General features: G+C 36.0%; 1 long non-coding RNA gene across 1 annotated transcript; it reads right to left on the minus strand.

The window, feature by feature from the left end:
* Positions 1 to 15878: 15878 nt before the first annotated feature.
* Positions 15879 to 16320, minus strand: LOC113331941. The gene is made up of 3 exons (XR_003351239.1): positions 16209 to 16320; positions 16029 to 16121; positions 15879 to 15951 (listed from the first exon to the last, which is right to left on the minus strand). It is a non-coding gene; the product is annotated as an uncharacterized LOC113331941 (long non-coding RNA).
* Positions 16321 to 17299: the final 979 nt, after the last annotated feature.

Genomic DNA, 17299 nt, shown 5'->3' on the forward strand with positions numbered 1-17299 from the left:
TCCTTTTTTTGTCATCTTGTCAGCGGAGAAATTGATCTCCCTGTAAGAATGTTTGAAGGTGATACAAACAAGTTGCCTCTGAATATTATTCCATCTATTTCAGACAATCCAAGGAACATTGCCACTACATAAAGCTTTTAATGCTGCCAATGAGTCCAAGATGAAACATACCTCTGTGTAGCTTTTCCCAATTGCCCACTCTCCTGCAATGATGACAGCCATTACTTCAGATATGAAGTTTGATGCCACACCTAATCCTCCAGTGGATGCTCCCACACAATCACCTTGATGAGTTCTATCTATGAAACCAATACCGGCATTACCAGGATTCCCTTTGGATGCACCATCACAACAAATTAGTATTTGATTGCCTGTAGGAAGTTTGAAAAAACAATGCTTCACATCAGAGATGTGGATTGGTATTCTAGTGATACCAAAAAAGGATGTGATCTTCATATCATACATACTCTCCCATTTAGTACCTTTAATCCTTACTGCACATTCTTTAGTGAAACTAATGATTTTCTGTGTGAACTTGCATAAGTTTGGATCTTCCTCATCATAATTACACTGTTCCTTGCATGCCATAGCTGCACCATTATATTGAATGCACAGTTGAACCATATTGCTTTAATTGTTGTACTCTTACCCTTAGCGAAAGAAATGATCTCCTCAAATTTGGTAGGATTCACAAAATTGAAAATGTCACTTAACCAGTGTCATACTTGGATGCTGAACTCACAGTGCCATAAAATGTGGTCCATTCTGTCTTGTCCATTGCCACATAAGTAGCATTTGGACACAGTTGTAAATCCTTTTTTCCTCACAGATTCTTCAGTTGCACAAGCACCTCTCAAGATTTTCCATAAGTTTGTTAAAGTGTATGGGTGCACACTTGGACTCCAAATTTTATTGGCCCAAGGATATTCAGGATATTTAGTCCTTACTAACTGAGTTGCATTAGATACAGTGAACTTTCCTTTCAGATCAGCTTCCCAAATTAGTTTATCTTGCTCTTCTCCTAATGCAGGTATCTCATTTATATCAAAAAAACTGGACATTTCCACTGGAATTTGCCAACTCCCATTAACAATCAGTTGCTCAACTTTCATCTCTGGGTTTTGCAGTACATAAGAATCTTCAGAGTGCCTTTCAATTAGTGCATATTCTTTAATCCATTTGTCCTTCCAGACTGAAGTTTTTTTTGCCATCTCCCACAAACCACCTTATACCTTCATTGAATGCAGGGATCACCCATTTGATGCCAGGCTAGATAGACGATTGCTTATGATAAGAAATCCATTCACCATTTTTATTTTTATACTTAGCTCTCATGATTTGAGTCCATTCAACATCCTCAGTCTCAATTTTCCATAAAATTTTCATTAACAATGCTTTGTTCATGACTTCCAATCTTCTCAGGCCTAAACCACCTTCTGAAAGAGGAGCATTGACTTCATCCCATTTAACAGTGACAAGTTTCTTTATAGTAGGATCTCCAGACCATAATAAATTCCTCATGATCTTTTCACATTATTTGATAACTGCTTTTGGCCATTTGTAGATTGACATGTTGTAAATAGGTATGCTACTTAATACATGCTTGACTAAAGTTAATCTAGCAGAGAATGCCAACAACTTTCCAATCCAACCAGCAAGCATTTTTTGCATCATCTCAAGTAATCCCCATACTTGAAAAGATTTGACTCTGCCTTGATTTAAGATAACCCCCAAGTATTTGTCAGGCAGTTCAGATAAATTCATTTGCAAGTATTCAACAATTCCATGTCTTCTTATTTCAGGTACCCCATCCACAAAGCATTTGCTTTTATTCTTGTTTATAATTTGTCCAGCTGAAATTTGATATTTCCCCAACAAACTCATTAAGTTATCCAATGTTTTCTTGTAACCATTGCAAAAAACAAAGATATCATCAGCAAACATTAAATGAGAAGGTTGACATCCACCTCTGTTCACCATAGCTTGTATTTTCTTTTCTTGCACCATTTTAGTGATATTTCTGCTTAAAACTTCTTCATCCAGAATAAAGAGAATAGGAGAAAGAGGGTCTCCTTGCCTGAGTCCCCTTCCAACTCCAAAGAAGCCATAAGGCCCTCCATTTACTAAAATAGAAATCATTGCAGAATCAAATATTTTTGTGAGCCAATTGATGCCAATTTCTGAGAAACCAAATCTTCTTAGTACTTCAAACAAGAATTCCCAGTTTAGAGAGTCAAAAGCTTGAGATATATCAAGTTTAAGTCCCACATTACCACCTCTTTTTTAAAAATTTAGCTCATTGATCAACTCAGAAGCTAAAATTATTTTATCATGAATGTTTCTACCTTTAGCAAATGCTCCATGCTGAATAGAAATCATTTTCTCAATCTTTGAACTTAATGTTGTGGTAATAATCTTTGTGATAATTTTGAAGTAGAAATTTGCTAATCCAATTGGTCTGAACCTGTCAGCTTTCTTGGCTCCTTGCACTTTAGGAAGTAAGAACAAAAAATTGGAATTTAAGCCTTTGGGGATAAACCTGTGACTCCATCAATATTGAATGGCTTCAATGAGTTCTAGACCAATAATTTCCCATGCAAACTTGTAGAAGCTACCAGGAAACCCATCAGGGTCTGGTGCACTATTTGCATCCATTCCATAAACTGCTTCTTTAATCTCCATTGCAGTGGGTATAGCATTTAAAAAGTAGTTGTCTTCTTCAGTTAAGATTTTAGGGATAACATTTAGAATGTCTTCAGAAATACTTGCAGTTTGATATTTGAACTTTTTAGTGTAATGCTCTACAAGAACACTTGCAATTTGAGCTTGCTCAATCATCATATTACCTTCTTCATCTTCGAGTTCAGAGATATTATTCTTATTTTGTCTACTTTTAATGCTTGTATGAAAGAAAGCAATATTTGCACCTCCCTCCTTGACCCACTTCACTCTTGATTTGGCTCTCATTAATTCATTATATTGTTGAGAAGCCATTTAATGTTTACATCTTGCTGTGACCAAATTATTCAAAAGCTCAATATTTTCAGGATCATTATCAGATAACAATGCAGCATGTAAAACTTCATCCTCTGTGGTTTTAACTTTTATTCTCAAATCTCCAAAAACCTCTCAATTCCACTTCTTAATGATAGGCTTCAATCTTTTTAGTTTAGCCATAAAAGAAAAAGCTGGATTACACACAATACTTTCATTCCATGAATCTTTAATAAGATCAAAAAAACCTGGATGAGAAGACCAAATAGGATGATATCTGAAAGGAGAGTTCTCTGGTTTATTTGTACACACCACTGCTCCAGAAAGTGCACCATGATCTGAAGTACCCCTTGCTCCAACATTATAACTCCATCCACCAAATTTATTAATCCATTTTGTATTATAAAATTCTTTATCTAAGTCACACAAGTTTCTTTTCTTCCCATCTCTATTATTTCTTGTGGCTTGTATCAGGTTACAAGATTCTATGCAATCTCTGAATTCTTGCATTGAAATTCTGAGAGGTCTTTTACCACCAAACTTTTCATCCAAACATAAAACCACATTAAAGTCACCAATGATCATCCATGGTAAATTCATTGCACTAATTTCTTGTAAATCTTCCCATAATTGTCTTCTATCTACTGTGAGACATGCAGCATGAATGCCAGTTACCAGAACATCTCCAACTCTAACTGTAATTGCCTGTTTGGAGGTAGCAACTACAACTGGTTTAGATAAAGAAGAATGCCAGTATAACCATATATTACCTTTTTCATTATCAGAAGAATTGTGGATTATTACTTGACTCATTCCAGGGAGTCTTAAATTTTTTATTCCTTTACTATTAACTTTGACTTTAGGCTCAGCAATCCATAAAAGAGAAGGTCTAAAAATTTTAACTAAACTTACTAGTTTATCTTTGGCTTGTAATCTTCTTAAGCCTATGATATTCCAGTATTGTACTCTCATTGAGAAGGAATTGAGTGAGAAGTATTTGAACTCCCCACACCAGAGTTTGTTTTAACTGAATTGTTAGCATGTTTTCTCGTAATGCCATTAGGCATACCCTTAATAATTTTACCTTTAGTAGGTTTACTCACCACCTTTGAGAAAGTTTGATCTTGTTTTTCAGCAGCATCAACCAGTGCCTGAAATTTATTGCCAGATACAAAATTGATTTGAGAAGCACCATTCTTTTTAACTGAAGAATTCTTTCGTGCTACTTCTTTCCATTCTTCTTGAGTATCAGAAATGTTAGATAAAACTTGAGCTGTTAATAGATCACTTGCTTCACCATTGGATAAAATATGCCTCTCTGTTAAATCCTTTTTTAAAACATTTGAAGTAGATGGAATGCTAGTTCCAACTTCAAGAAGTCTGCCCACAGATAAAACTGGAAAAAAAGTAGTTGATTATAAGAAATCATTATGTTCTTCATTTTGCTTCTCCTGAGTAGAGAATTGAGATAAATTGCACTTGTTCTGAATTAAAGGAGTACTGATATCAGGATTTCCAGTCACTCAAGTTACTGTTAACTCATTACTGATAGAGGGAGGGCATAAATCAAAACCTCCAGTGTTTTGCACCTTTTTTGAAGTGTATCTCCATCTAGTGTTGTGTACTGGTTTTGCTCCTTGAGATTGCTCCATTCTTGTTACTCCGCATTCTGTTACCAAATGTCCTACGATTTTGCATTTACTTCAAAACTTTGGCAGTGCTGGGACTCTAATTTCTTGCTCAAATTTACAATACTTAGTTTCCACAACAACTTTGTTAGGAATGATGTCTTTCATATCAACTTCCACCAAAATACAAGCATAATAACCAATCTCCTTCTTCAAAGTTGTATTGTCCACACGAATTGGCCTACCAACTGCTTTACCCATTGACATTAAAATTTCTTCCTTCCAGTACTCAATACTAAGACCTGGAAACAAAATCCATACAAAAGCACTAGTTGATTTTTGTTGTTCTGGTTTGAAATCTCGCTCCCAGAATCTAAGCTTGAGATATTGAGATTCTACTTCCCATAAACGTTCATAGATATATTTCATGTCCTCCTTATTATCCAATTTGATTATAAAGAAACCTTTACCAATAGGGATGAATTGAAAATTACCTGAGAGTTTCCATTGGTTTCTCAAAATAGTTGCTGCAACTGATATCTTCAAATGAACTAGATCAAGTCTTTCAATCAAACTAAAACGCCATTCATTAACACTCTCCTATATAACCTCATCAGGAATGAAAACTGAAGGATTAAGTTCCATTGGAACAAAATTATTTTCTGAGCTAAATTTTTTGAGGAACCAGATCGAGAATTAGAGGGTTCCTCCATTTTACTTAATTTTCAGACAAAATAAATAATTATTCTGATTAAAAGAATGATTAATAAACAACATATTGGATGAAAACACCTGAATTAATGAGATCGAGCTCTGAAATCGAAAGAAATTTGAGAAAAAAACTACTAATTCGGTCGCCGAGTTGCAGAGCTCAACTCAGTCTGAGTTCCCGAAAAATCTTTCACTCCGACTTTTGCAGATATTCATTGCCAATAGGACTATGAACAACTTTGTTAAAAACAGTAAAAGGTATGATATGGTTAAGAACAGATCTTTGATATTTGCTTAACTAGTAATAGCCAGAGTATCAGTACTCTTATTTTTGTATTTAATAAGTCGTGGGGAAGGGAAAATATATGAAGAAGTTTCAAGCGACAAGGATTTAAAGGTAAAGAGTTACAAATTGTCAAGGATCTACGAAGTTCGAGAGTTTATCATCAATAGTTGAAACTGAAGACGCAAGACCAAAAAGATGAAGACAAGAAGCCGAAAACGTTTTTATTGGATGTTTGTGAGAGTAATGTTATCATCATTGCAATAGGATGTGAAGGTGAGTAAGTAATCTCATCCTCGATAATAGTGGTTGATTTCCTTTCTTAGATGTCGTCAGAAAAATGGTTTTTCAAAACGTTAAAAGATATGGGTTTTTAAAATATTTCGGAAGTTGTCCTTCCCACCATTCAACGTGTTGCAGGAATTCTCTCTTCATTCCCACCTGCACACATGTGAGAACCATAAAAGTACGTCTTTTGAGTGCAATTTCATAAAACTCTTTTTGGTGAGGCAGAAGTCGAGGCGAAATGCTTATTGATCGCTCCCAAACACGCTTTTTTCTCATTATGGTGTGGTTATTTCTTGCTCAACATTTAAGAATGAGAATATGTTCTTTAGTATTTCTAACTTCTTATTACTAGCATGCATAAACTTTATGTCCTGATAGCTCTTTGGATGCTTGGGACGCCGGAACGCTTTGAAGTTGTAAGTTTTAGTTTGATTTGCTCGAGGACTAGCAAAGTCTAAGTGTAGGGCAATTTGATAGGGTGTAGAATACACCTTGATTTAATATCTATTGGTTATGCTTTCTTTGTTATTTTTCTTGTAAATTATGTATTTTACGCGTGTTTTTGATTTATTAAGTACTCTGGAGTCGCATGGAGGGGAAGAAGAAGAAATCACCAATTTTGAGCACAAAAAACAAAGGAGTGGACACATATCGCTCGCGCAATTAACCGCAACATCAAGATACAAAGGCATGACTAGAAACTTCAATCAATTGCATCGGAAACCTCTACCTCCATCTAAGTTCCTTTGGACACTGTTGTGTCTATCAACAATACAACTTTTCTTGTGGAAAGCATTGACCTAAGGCCTTTCGACCTTCGACACCAACATCCACCGTCGATGCAACCTTGATAGGATTACTGCTACAATGCTTCTATATCGTGTTACCGGAGACTTTTGGCTTCTAAGTGTAATTGATAAATATTGGGATATTGTATACTCCCATGTAATAGTCCTTTAGTAGTTTAATAAATATTATGCTTAAAAAAAACCAAATTTGAGCACAAAAGGGAAAAAATTTCATTCCATGGACGAACACTATCTGGAGCCGGCCAAGGTTAAGGGGAAACTTTATCTGAAGGAGTACTAAATAGAGATCAACCAAGGTTAAGGGGGGTACCATATGGGTGACCCTTATCTCAAGTGCTGGGGTGTCCGAATCCTGCCTTCAAACTATAACCTAACCTAAGCCGAGCGAAGTTTATTCTCTCAATCATTTCGTTCCTAAAAGAGAGAAAAGAGACAACAACTGCTGCTGGTAATACCAGATCGAGAAGCTGATAGAGAAATTGAGAGATGATGAAGATATTAGAGTGTTGTTTCGTTCCAATCAAGAAGAAATACCAGCCGAGAAGAAGAATTAAGAGATAGGTTTGAAATGGGATTTGAAATCAGTGAAGAATTGAGAAATTGATGAAGCTGCTGTTGAAATTGAGAGACCGATTGGAGGCGTTGATGAAGAATCATAAGAAGTTGTTACTGGTTAATTCAAAAGAAGCCAATTGCATCCATTAGATAAGAAATCATATAGAGGAAGTTAGGGTTTTGGTGTTCTCGAGAGATTTAGATGTTGGGTTTGTTCTTAATTGGAAGACGAGGATATGGCCATGAAGATGAGCGAGGGTCTGCTGTTGTGAATAAAATGGTTTTATGGACCAAGAACGCAAACTGAATCGAGTTCAGAGATATAGAAGACGAGTTCTAAAGACTTTGGTGACATCTGAGACTCGAATTGAAAGACGAGATATGAGGCTGAGCAGTGAAAGAAGAAATTGATGGTTAGTGTTGGTGGCTGCGGTTGGAGTTGGTGATGATTTGAAGCTCTGATGTTGAATGAATGTGTGCTTGAATGGAATTAGATGAATGTTAGGATTGTGCAGGAAAAAACGGTCTGAAATTGGCCTTGAGATGTCAGAGAAACAAACGGAACTATGTCGGATTTTCATACCGGCGAGTTAACTCAGTGAGTCCGTTAACCGCTCCAGCAATGTAACTCAATTGAGTAAGCCTGGTAAAGCCGAGTAAGATGCTGACTTGGTGTCTGACTCCTCTCCCTTGACCCATTTGACTAACCAAGACTATTAGTTTGACAGTTATATTAAACTACATCGTGACAGAATATTCCGTCGACAGAAAAGAATCTTAGATAACCGGCGGCGACTTTTCAGGCCGGATACCGGTGATCCGGAGAACTTTTCAAGCGAGAAAAAGTACATAAATTTGTTAAGAATTCTCTAGACTCATGGGTTTAAAGAATTGGGCTTGGATTTGGAAAGTGAAGATGGAAGATTTGATAAAGACAAGGACTTGGAAAGAAGACTTACAAAGGGAAAATGATCCTATTCCTAAGAGGATAGCTAGGAAATTGAAACCTATAAATAGAAAAGTTCTCTACTTTTCTCTATATACACTTACACACACTTCTACACCTCTACACAACACTTTTCTTTTCTTTATTCTTTGTGTGAACTCCTTAGCATGAGTAGCTAATTTTATTATTGATTGAGGATGAATTCCTAGTTCTTAACATGTTTTGAGTTTTGTTTTAAATCTACTTTGATTTTTCACATGATTATCATTTGTTTTTGCTATTAAGAGTTTTTATGATTGATTGATAGGTTGTTTAGAGTGCACGCTAAATTGATTTATTAATTTGATCTAAAGCTAGTGAAAGTTAAGATATAAGTAATCATTTCTGGACTCTTTACATAAGTAGAAAACACGAGACCTTGCGGAGGGATTACGTGGAGCAATTGTGTGTGAAAACAACATTAGCAAGTAGACCTTGATCTAAGAGTCTAATTATTAATATCAACCTAATAAATTCATGAATCTTAATGTGTTTAACTAAATTACATCTTGAGTGATCTACTACTTGGTAGTTTGGTAAATAGAAACCGATAGTTGAGAACTTCCGTGTCCGGTGATATAAGGGATTTAGGGGTTAGCACTGATCTAGCTGCTATATCTACGGTTGGTGATAATCCTTGATTAGTAAAAAGTGGAAAAGAACATAACTTGAATCATTCTTTTGCCACGAAGAACGATTCCTTGGTCTTGTCTTTTTTATTGATTTTCCTTTATCTTTTAATTGCTTTGTTTATTTTCTTTTTGCTTTTTAAAACCAAAACCCCCCCTTTTTTGTGACACTATAAGACAACTAAAACCTCTTGGTCCTCGTGGGAACGAACTTAACTACCACCATATTACTTGTTAATTGAGTGGAAAAATATTCACTAATTTGTTGTGGTTACGACACGCATAAAAGACCTTTTTGTGAAATTCAAAGATAAAGATAACTCTTTTATAAACTCTCCTCTGACTGCTGAGGAAATTAAGAATGTTGTTTTTCAAATGGTAGGAAAGAAGCCCCCCGTACATGATGGTTTTACAGGCCCATTTTACAATAAACATTGTATATTGTTGGTGAGAATGTCATTAATATGACTCATACTTGCTTTAGAAATGGGCATATAGCTAAAGTCTTTTAACCATACCAATATTTCTCTTATTCCCAAAGTTCCTCTTGCTGAACTGGAATCCCAATTTCGTCCCAAAGGCCGTCCTTTCATTTATAATATCCTTTCCAAAACTCTGGTCAATAGGCTGAAACCTTTCATGAATAACATTATTTTTCAAAACCAAAGTGCCTTTGTTCCTAAGAGGAGTATTTATGATAATATTCTTCTAGCCAATGAGGCCATATTTCCTAGTTAACAATTTTGGCCCATGATGTTACTGGAATAGCCTCCTCTGTAACTTTTCCATTGTTACCATTTACAAATTTAATAACACTATTCTGCAAAGAATTTTGCTCTACTACTCCTAACATTTTTGGTATTTCCATTATAACAGATTCTTCTTTTGGATCTGATTCTTCATTACAAAGGGGATTAAACCTTTTATAAATTAAGATTACTTCTTCCCCATTAGTTTTGTTGTAAGGTGTGTCAATAATATCATGTACAACATCGTCTTCTTCCCTTTCGGAATTATCACATATATTAAAAGGAACTCTAATTGGTTTAGAACTTTGTTCTTTTTCTACACAAGATTTCACATTAGAGTCTGACCCTTTATTTTTATTTTTCTCCACATAGCATTCAGTTACCGAATGCCCTACTATTCTACAATTAGTGCAGAATTTAGGACAATCATGAATAAAAACATCTTGAAAGAACCCACCAAATTTTGTACTAATACAAATCTTATTGGTTGAGCAAAGTCCACCTCAACCAATACATTAGCATAGTACCCAACTTCACATTTTGCAGTGGTTGTATCAATTTTGATTGGATCCCCTCATTCTTTGCAGATGGTAAAAAAGATTTTTTTCCTTCCAAAATTTAAGATTCAAACCAGGAAAGCGCACCCATACTTAAGATTTTTATCTTCTTTGATTTGCCAGACGAAAGTTTGATACCCAATTTCTATCCCTTAGAACCTGATTAAGAACTTCCCATTCACCAGCCTTAATGTAATTCCGATCAATTTCATTATCCATCTTAATAGTGAAAAAACCTTCTCCTAATGGAATAAGTTTACAATCACCAACAAATTTCCATTGCCTTCTTCATATAATAGTTGCATCAACAAACTTGATTCATTGTAGATTTAACCTTCCTATAAGAGAAAACTTCCAAGGATTTAATCCCTCTTCAAACAAATCATCAGGCAAATCGATTGATAGAATTTTATCTGAATTTCTGCTAACTGTAAACCCTAAGTTATCACTATTTATTGCATTAACCGAAGTGGTTTTAGGACTAGAATCCATTTTAAAAACCACTTACTTAATACAGTAGAACATCTATATAAGAATACTCTTGGGACCAAGTAAAAATATTCTTATAAAGAGGTTATTCTTATATAAATGTAATTTTTACAAAGAACAATCCAAGTTGGGACCAAAATATTTTATTCATATATGGAGTTGATTCATATACAGTAGAACCTCTATATAAGAATACTCTTGGGACCATGAAAAGATATTCTTATATAGAGGTAAATTTTTACACTGATTAAGCCAAGTTGGGACTATTATTTTTTATTCTTATACAAAATTTATTCCTTTATGAAGTATTTTTATTCTTATATGGAGGTTCTACTGTGTAGAGTACTCTTATATAGAGGTACTATTGTACTACCTATCATGAAGAATCAGATAACAAGAACAATTAAGAATTTAACACCTGAATTAATGAGCTCTGAATATAGATCAGAGAAAAATTCACTTGAGTCGGTCGCCCGATCATCAGACGGTCTCTCTCCTTGAGTCGCCGTATCCTCAATTAGCCATTATCTAAAAGATAGAGATAAGGGGGTTTTGAAATTAGGTTTGGGTGACCTTTTTTGTCCTCTAGTGGAAGGCTCCCAATTAATTCGTGAATCCTCCAATTAAACGACTAATTAATGTGTCATAACGTTATTAACCCCAAATATTTGTAAGGGCACATCTATAATCTGACATTCCGGATTATTTAGGGGAGGTGTCATATCCCAGCCATGACAGCCCTGAGTAACTTGTGGGTGTAGCAAGAATGCATCCGTACAACAGTAATAATACCAGTTTAATTTATCTGTTTTTGACGTAGGAGATGCAACCACGTGTAAGGTTGTTAGCCGCTCGGTCTTATAATTTAGGGTTTTAGTTGCTTTAAAGTCTGTAGCGATTTTGTAAGAGAGGCAGAAAAGAAGAAAAATAGATCTGAGACTGCACTCTGTTGAGTGTAGAAGTGACTTATCGAACTGTGTACTTCTTGTTTATCTGATTAATCATCTTAGTCTTGTCAAGATCAAGTACAATTCTTGATAGTTTGTATCACCCAGTCGATTATGTACCTCCACCATGACTAGTGCTTTGAAAAATGTGGATGCTAGAACAGTTGAAATCTCTCTCTTGCTGCAGCAGTTGAAAGAACTACATCATAAAGAAGCAGAAGCTCGTCTGGCAACAATAACGTCTCAACAAGAATCATTAAAGGCCTTGATAGCTTTATCCAAAGAATCCAAGACACGGTTTCAAAAAAATTTCAACCACATGCAACAAGCCTTACCTAATCCTACTTCACCTGAAACACCACCAAACTTCGGCCATTCTGGTCACTCTGAAAACAGAGATCAGGAAGCTACAAGTCATAGTAACTTCTTAGAAACACCCAAAATCGATTTCCCTAAATTTGGTGGTGACAACCCTAGAGCTTGGATCCGCAAGTGTGATCGTTTCTTGCAGCTCAAAGATGTTCCGGAATCACAAAAACTTGAATTCGCAGCTATTCATTTGGAAGGCAAAGCTGATTCTTGGTTCCAATATTTCCAAACTGGTAAACCCACACTTTCTTGGTCCGATTTTTCTTTTGCTATTTGTGAACGTTTTGAAGACTTAGATAGTGAATATTTTGTCGGCTGCTTTAATAAGTTATCTCAAACTGAATTTGTGGATGATTACTTTAAGAAATTTGAACCCCTTAAGGCCTTGATGCTCCTGCATCAGCCTCATCTGAAAGAAGACTACTTTTTCATGAGTTTTTTAAGTGGATTAAAAGATAACATCTGTGTTTCTGTTGTAATGCACAAACCCACAACTCTTTCACAGGCATTTTATCTTGCACGCTTACAAGAGAGTGCCATGAACCTGCATCAACCACAACCACACATGCCTCCCTTCTATAATTACCCCACCACATCCACTTACATTAAAAAATTCACACCTACCCCACCAAAATCTACACACATATCAACATCCACTACCACTTCTATGTCACCAATTCCTCATTCCAATTCCACTCAGCCGACAAAATCAGTTTATGTTCCACCACCAATAAGAAGGCTTTCAAGAGACCAACAAGATAAAAGAAGAGCTCAAGGGCTCTGCTATAACCGTGATGACAAATATTCACCAGGTTATAAATGCAAGCCACATCACCTTTTTATGGTCATCACTGAGGATGTTGAGGACTCTCCACAGCCAGTATCTTCTTCAGAAACTACTGATTCATTACTGGAGTCAGACATGGAGATTTCCCTCCATGCCTTGACAGGTACAATGAGTGTGGATACTATCCGCATTCCAGGTTTTATTGAGAAACATGTTGTCACCATTTTAGTGGACACAAGCAGCACTCATAGCTTCATTGACTCAGCCCTTGTGAGTCAATTAGCTTGTACAGTCCAACCCACAAACCATATGCTTGTCACAGTAGCAAATGGTGCTAGAACTACAAGCACTGGAGTATGCCCTGATCTGCATTGGGAATGCAAGGTCATGACTTTACTGGGGACTTCAGGTTGCTTCCACTAGGTGAATGTGATATTGTTTTAGGAGCAGATTAGCTCAGCACTTTGGGCGATGTCACCTTCAACCTAGAAAAGCTTTCTATATCCTTTTTCCATCTTGGCCAGCAAATTACACTTCAAGGAGAAACTTCTAAACCCTCACTCATGATGATGAGTGGTTCTTCTATGAAGAGATTTCTTAAAAAGAACACACCATCCATTGTTGGCCAATTATTTCATATATCCACAACCCCAAGGAAATATCCAATACCCACTGAAATATTACATCTCATTGATGAACACAATGATGTATTTTATAAACCTTCTCAATTACCACCTCAGAGAAGCTTAGATCATAAAATTCAGCTAAAACCAAATGCCCAACCAGTTAGACTGAGGCCTTACAAATGCCCCATACATTCACAAGTCAGTGGTGGAACAATTGGTGAAAGAAATGCTTCAAGATGAAATCATTCAAGAGAGTCAAAGTCCCTTTGCTTCTCCTATACTTCTAGTTAAGAAGAAGGATGGTACTTGGAGGTTCTGTGTGGATTACAAGAAACTCAATGACATTACAATTAAAGATAAGTTTCCTATACCAATAATTGATGAATTATTAGATAAATTGCATGGAGCTGTCATTTTCACTAAACTAGATCTTAGGTCTGGTTATTATCAAATTATAGTACATATACCTGACATTCATAAAACTGCATTTAGAACACATCATGGTCATTTTGAGTTCAAAGTCATGCCTTTTGGCCTAACTAATGCACCAACCACTTTTCAAGCACTAATGAATTCTGTTTTTGGTCCTTATCTCAGAAAATTTGTTCTTGTCTTCTTTGATGACATATTAGTCTGTAGTGCTAATCTCAAGTACCATATTCAACACCTCTCCATAGTACTTAAACTCCGAAGACAACACCGACTTTTTGCTAAATTTTCCAAATGTACCTTTGCTCAGCCATCATTACAGTACTTAGGTCATATCATCAATGCTCAAGGAGTAGCAACTGACCATGAGAAGATTCAATGCATGCTTGAATGGCCAGTTCCCACAAGTTTGAAGCAGCTGAGAGGATTTTTGGGCCTCACATGCTATTATAAGAAGTTTGTCAAAGGATATGGAAGCTTATGCAAGCCTTCAATACTCTTAAAGCTGCTATGTGCACCACTCCTGTATTAGCTTTGCCTGATTTCTCTAAGCCCTTTATTGTGGAATCTGATGCATGCACAAATGGTGTTGGAGATGTTTTAATGCAAGATGGCAGGGCCATTCACTACACCAAATTCTGGGATTAGTAACATAACTAAGCCGTTACTAAAATAGGTTGTAACGGCTCTTGCCTGTTTCAAAATGGGGTGTTACATTTTTTTGTAACGACAATGGGGCCGTTACGAATTTTGGGTTGTAACGGCCTTTGTAACAGGCACGAGCCGTTACTACGTGGCGAGTGTAACAGGCAAGATCCGTTACGAAATGTTTGTAACTTGATCTTCGTAACACCTGCAAGTCGTTACGAATTTTTTTGTAACAGAAAAAAAATTACTGCCAGTCAATATTGACTTGGTCAAAATTAGTCAATACTGACCAATTTTGACCAGGTCAGTATTGACCGACAGTACATTTTCTGCCGGAATCCGGAATTCCAAATACTACCATGTACAAACCTTTCAATCCATCCACATTCAACAATAATTGCTTCAATCAATTTACATCTACATTCATTCAGTTCTATTAATAAAGAATACAAATTCTTCTAAGTACCAAAATTTTTTTTGTTAAGTATCAAATTCTGACAAGTACCTAAACACTCTTTTACATTCATTCTATGCTGGGAAAGTTGTCATCGTGCTTGCTCACTAGCATTCAAAATCAGTTTCATAATTCATACTCCATAGTTTTTTACTAAAATGAATAAAAGTGTTTACACAACCACATGTTACACAGCTCTTACGGTATATGTTGCACTAGGTTTTAAGATTGATTTCAAGAAAGTTGATACTCACTACTCTTGGTGTCTCCTTTCCTACCAGTTTATCCTTGTGGCTATCTACTGCTTCGGTGCAAGCTTGGATTGGTATCAGGATCAGCCAAAATCAACTTGAATGCCTAGTAAACAATAAAATTTCAGATTAAACTAGAGAAGTAAATAAAGAGTAAAGACCCAACATGAGAGTTTCTTCGCAGCACATTACCTCAAATGCATGCCCATATCTTCGATATAGAGGCCAGCCAACATGGATATACAGATTAGATCCCTTTAATGGAAATTATCATCAGAATAATGCAAATCCATAGCATAATGGAAAGTAGCATAATGTCAACAAATCCATTACTTATATAAAATGCAATAATACCTCTTAACATAGCATTCCTTTGGATAAAATGCAAACAACAGACCTTGTATAAGTATCGTATTAACACTAACCCGCCAACAACACTGATTTGCATCTATCATACATCCACGCAATGAGATGAGATGTCATTTTAGATTCTCTTCATAAACCAGGAAAATGTTAAGCCAGTGCATAGCATGAATATTACCTGGTCGATCATAGGCATGAGACCAATGGCTTGAGCTTGGAGAAAACATCCAGGAAGATTACCTATAATCAAATCCCAATTAACACCTCAAATGAAAACTTGGGTGGAGAAGATAGGTAAGCAAAAGATTGTTGATTACCTTGATCAATCCAGTCTATTTGTCCAGTTTTTATTTCTCACCATCTTCTTCTACTTCTTTACCCTCTATGAAACTCATTTCAGCTGTTTGAAAGAGTAAAACCATATGAGAGGAGTTCATGTATGATCATCAACTAAAAGTTAAATGTGTAAGTACGTACATGATTCAGCTTCGCTGTCATCTTCGTCTGCTGGAACTTCAACATCCACTTCCTTGGTTACATCATCCGCAGATACCAATTAGATCATACAACCTAGAAGAAAGAGGGAGGAAATTTTCTGGATAATGTTTTCGTTGGCACGCTAAGGGGATGGAAAGTAAATACCCAACAAAATTATACATAAAATTCAAGTGCTCAGTTTAAGTTTATCTTCCTCCAAAACTCCCCAGCTAAGATGCAACCTAATCTCAGTTCCTCGTCCTAGTGGTTCATTCCATTCATCCTCAGAAATAACAAAAACTTTTCATCATTCTTAGACTCCCATATGTACCTGAAACCAGTATTAAAAGTAACCACTCAATACAAATTGGGCATACAAGTAACCATCTCTCCAACACCTATAGCTACGAATTTCATACAATCTCGTCGCGCATTGCACAGGATTAGGATTAGAATCTAACTGACAATAATCAAAAACATGAACACTTACCAAGCTCGGTTCCATACCACCTGCAATGCCATGGCTTGACTGCACTCAGTTCAACCATCAACTTCAGTTCAACTTAGCCCACACAGTAATTCAGTTCCATTCACTCTTCCATAACATAATTTCCCATTCTTGAATATCACCTGCAATTGCTTCTTTCCACACTTCATACAACAAAATCTCAATTCTCAACTGCAACCCTAACCACTGTACCTCAGAAGCTCCATAATCCATCGCTCCATTCACTGCAGAATCCACCAAATACATCACACCACAATACCCATTATTCATCACTGGTTGTCTCCAAAACTGAGTTGCAGATGCAACCCATCTTCTCAATTCAAACCAGATTCACCTTAAAAGCAAAAACAAGTAATGAAGTTTAAAGTTTACCTGATTTTTCTAGGGTTTATACTTGAGTTTTGAGTCTCAAAATCTTCTTAGGGTTTGTGAAATTCAAAGATAGATTTGATTTCTGTAAACTGGGTTTGCTGATACGAGATTAAGTTATTGAAAAACAGATTAAACCCTAAAAATCGAAAAACTTATGAGATTAGGTTTTGCGAAATCAAGTTACACAGATGGATTCATCGACTGATAGGAAGATATTTTTGTGATGATTGAAATTCTTGTGATGATCGAGATTTTTGTGATGGTATAAACTCGATCTGGTTTTCATGGCCGAGAGGAAGAGAAGATAAGCTGAGAGCAGAGATGCAAAAGAGAGAAAAAATAAAACATGAAAAATGAAAAGTTTGATCTGGTTTTCATTAGGGTATACCAA

Source organism: Papaver somniferum, unplaced genomic scaffold (assembly GCF_003573695.1).
Source record: "Papaver somniferum cultivar HN1 unplaced genomic scaffold, ASM357369v1 unplaced-scaffold_128, whole genome shotgun sequence".
Taxonomy (NCBI): Eukaryota; Viridiplantae; Streptophyta; class Magnoliopsida; order Ranunculales; family Papaveraceae; genus Papaver; species Papaver somniferum.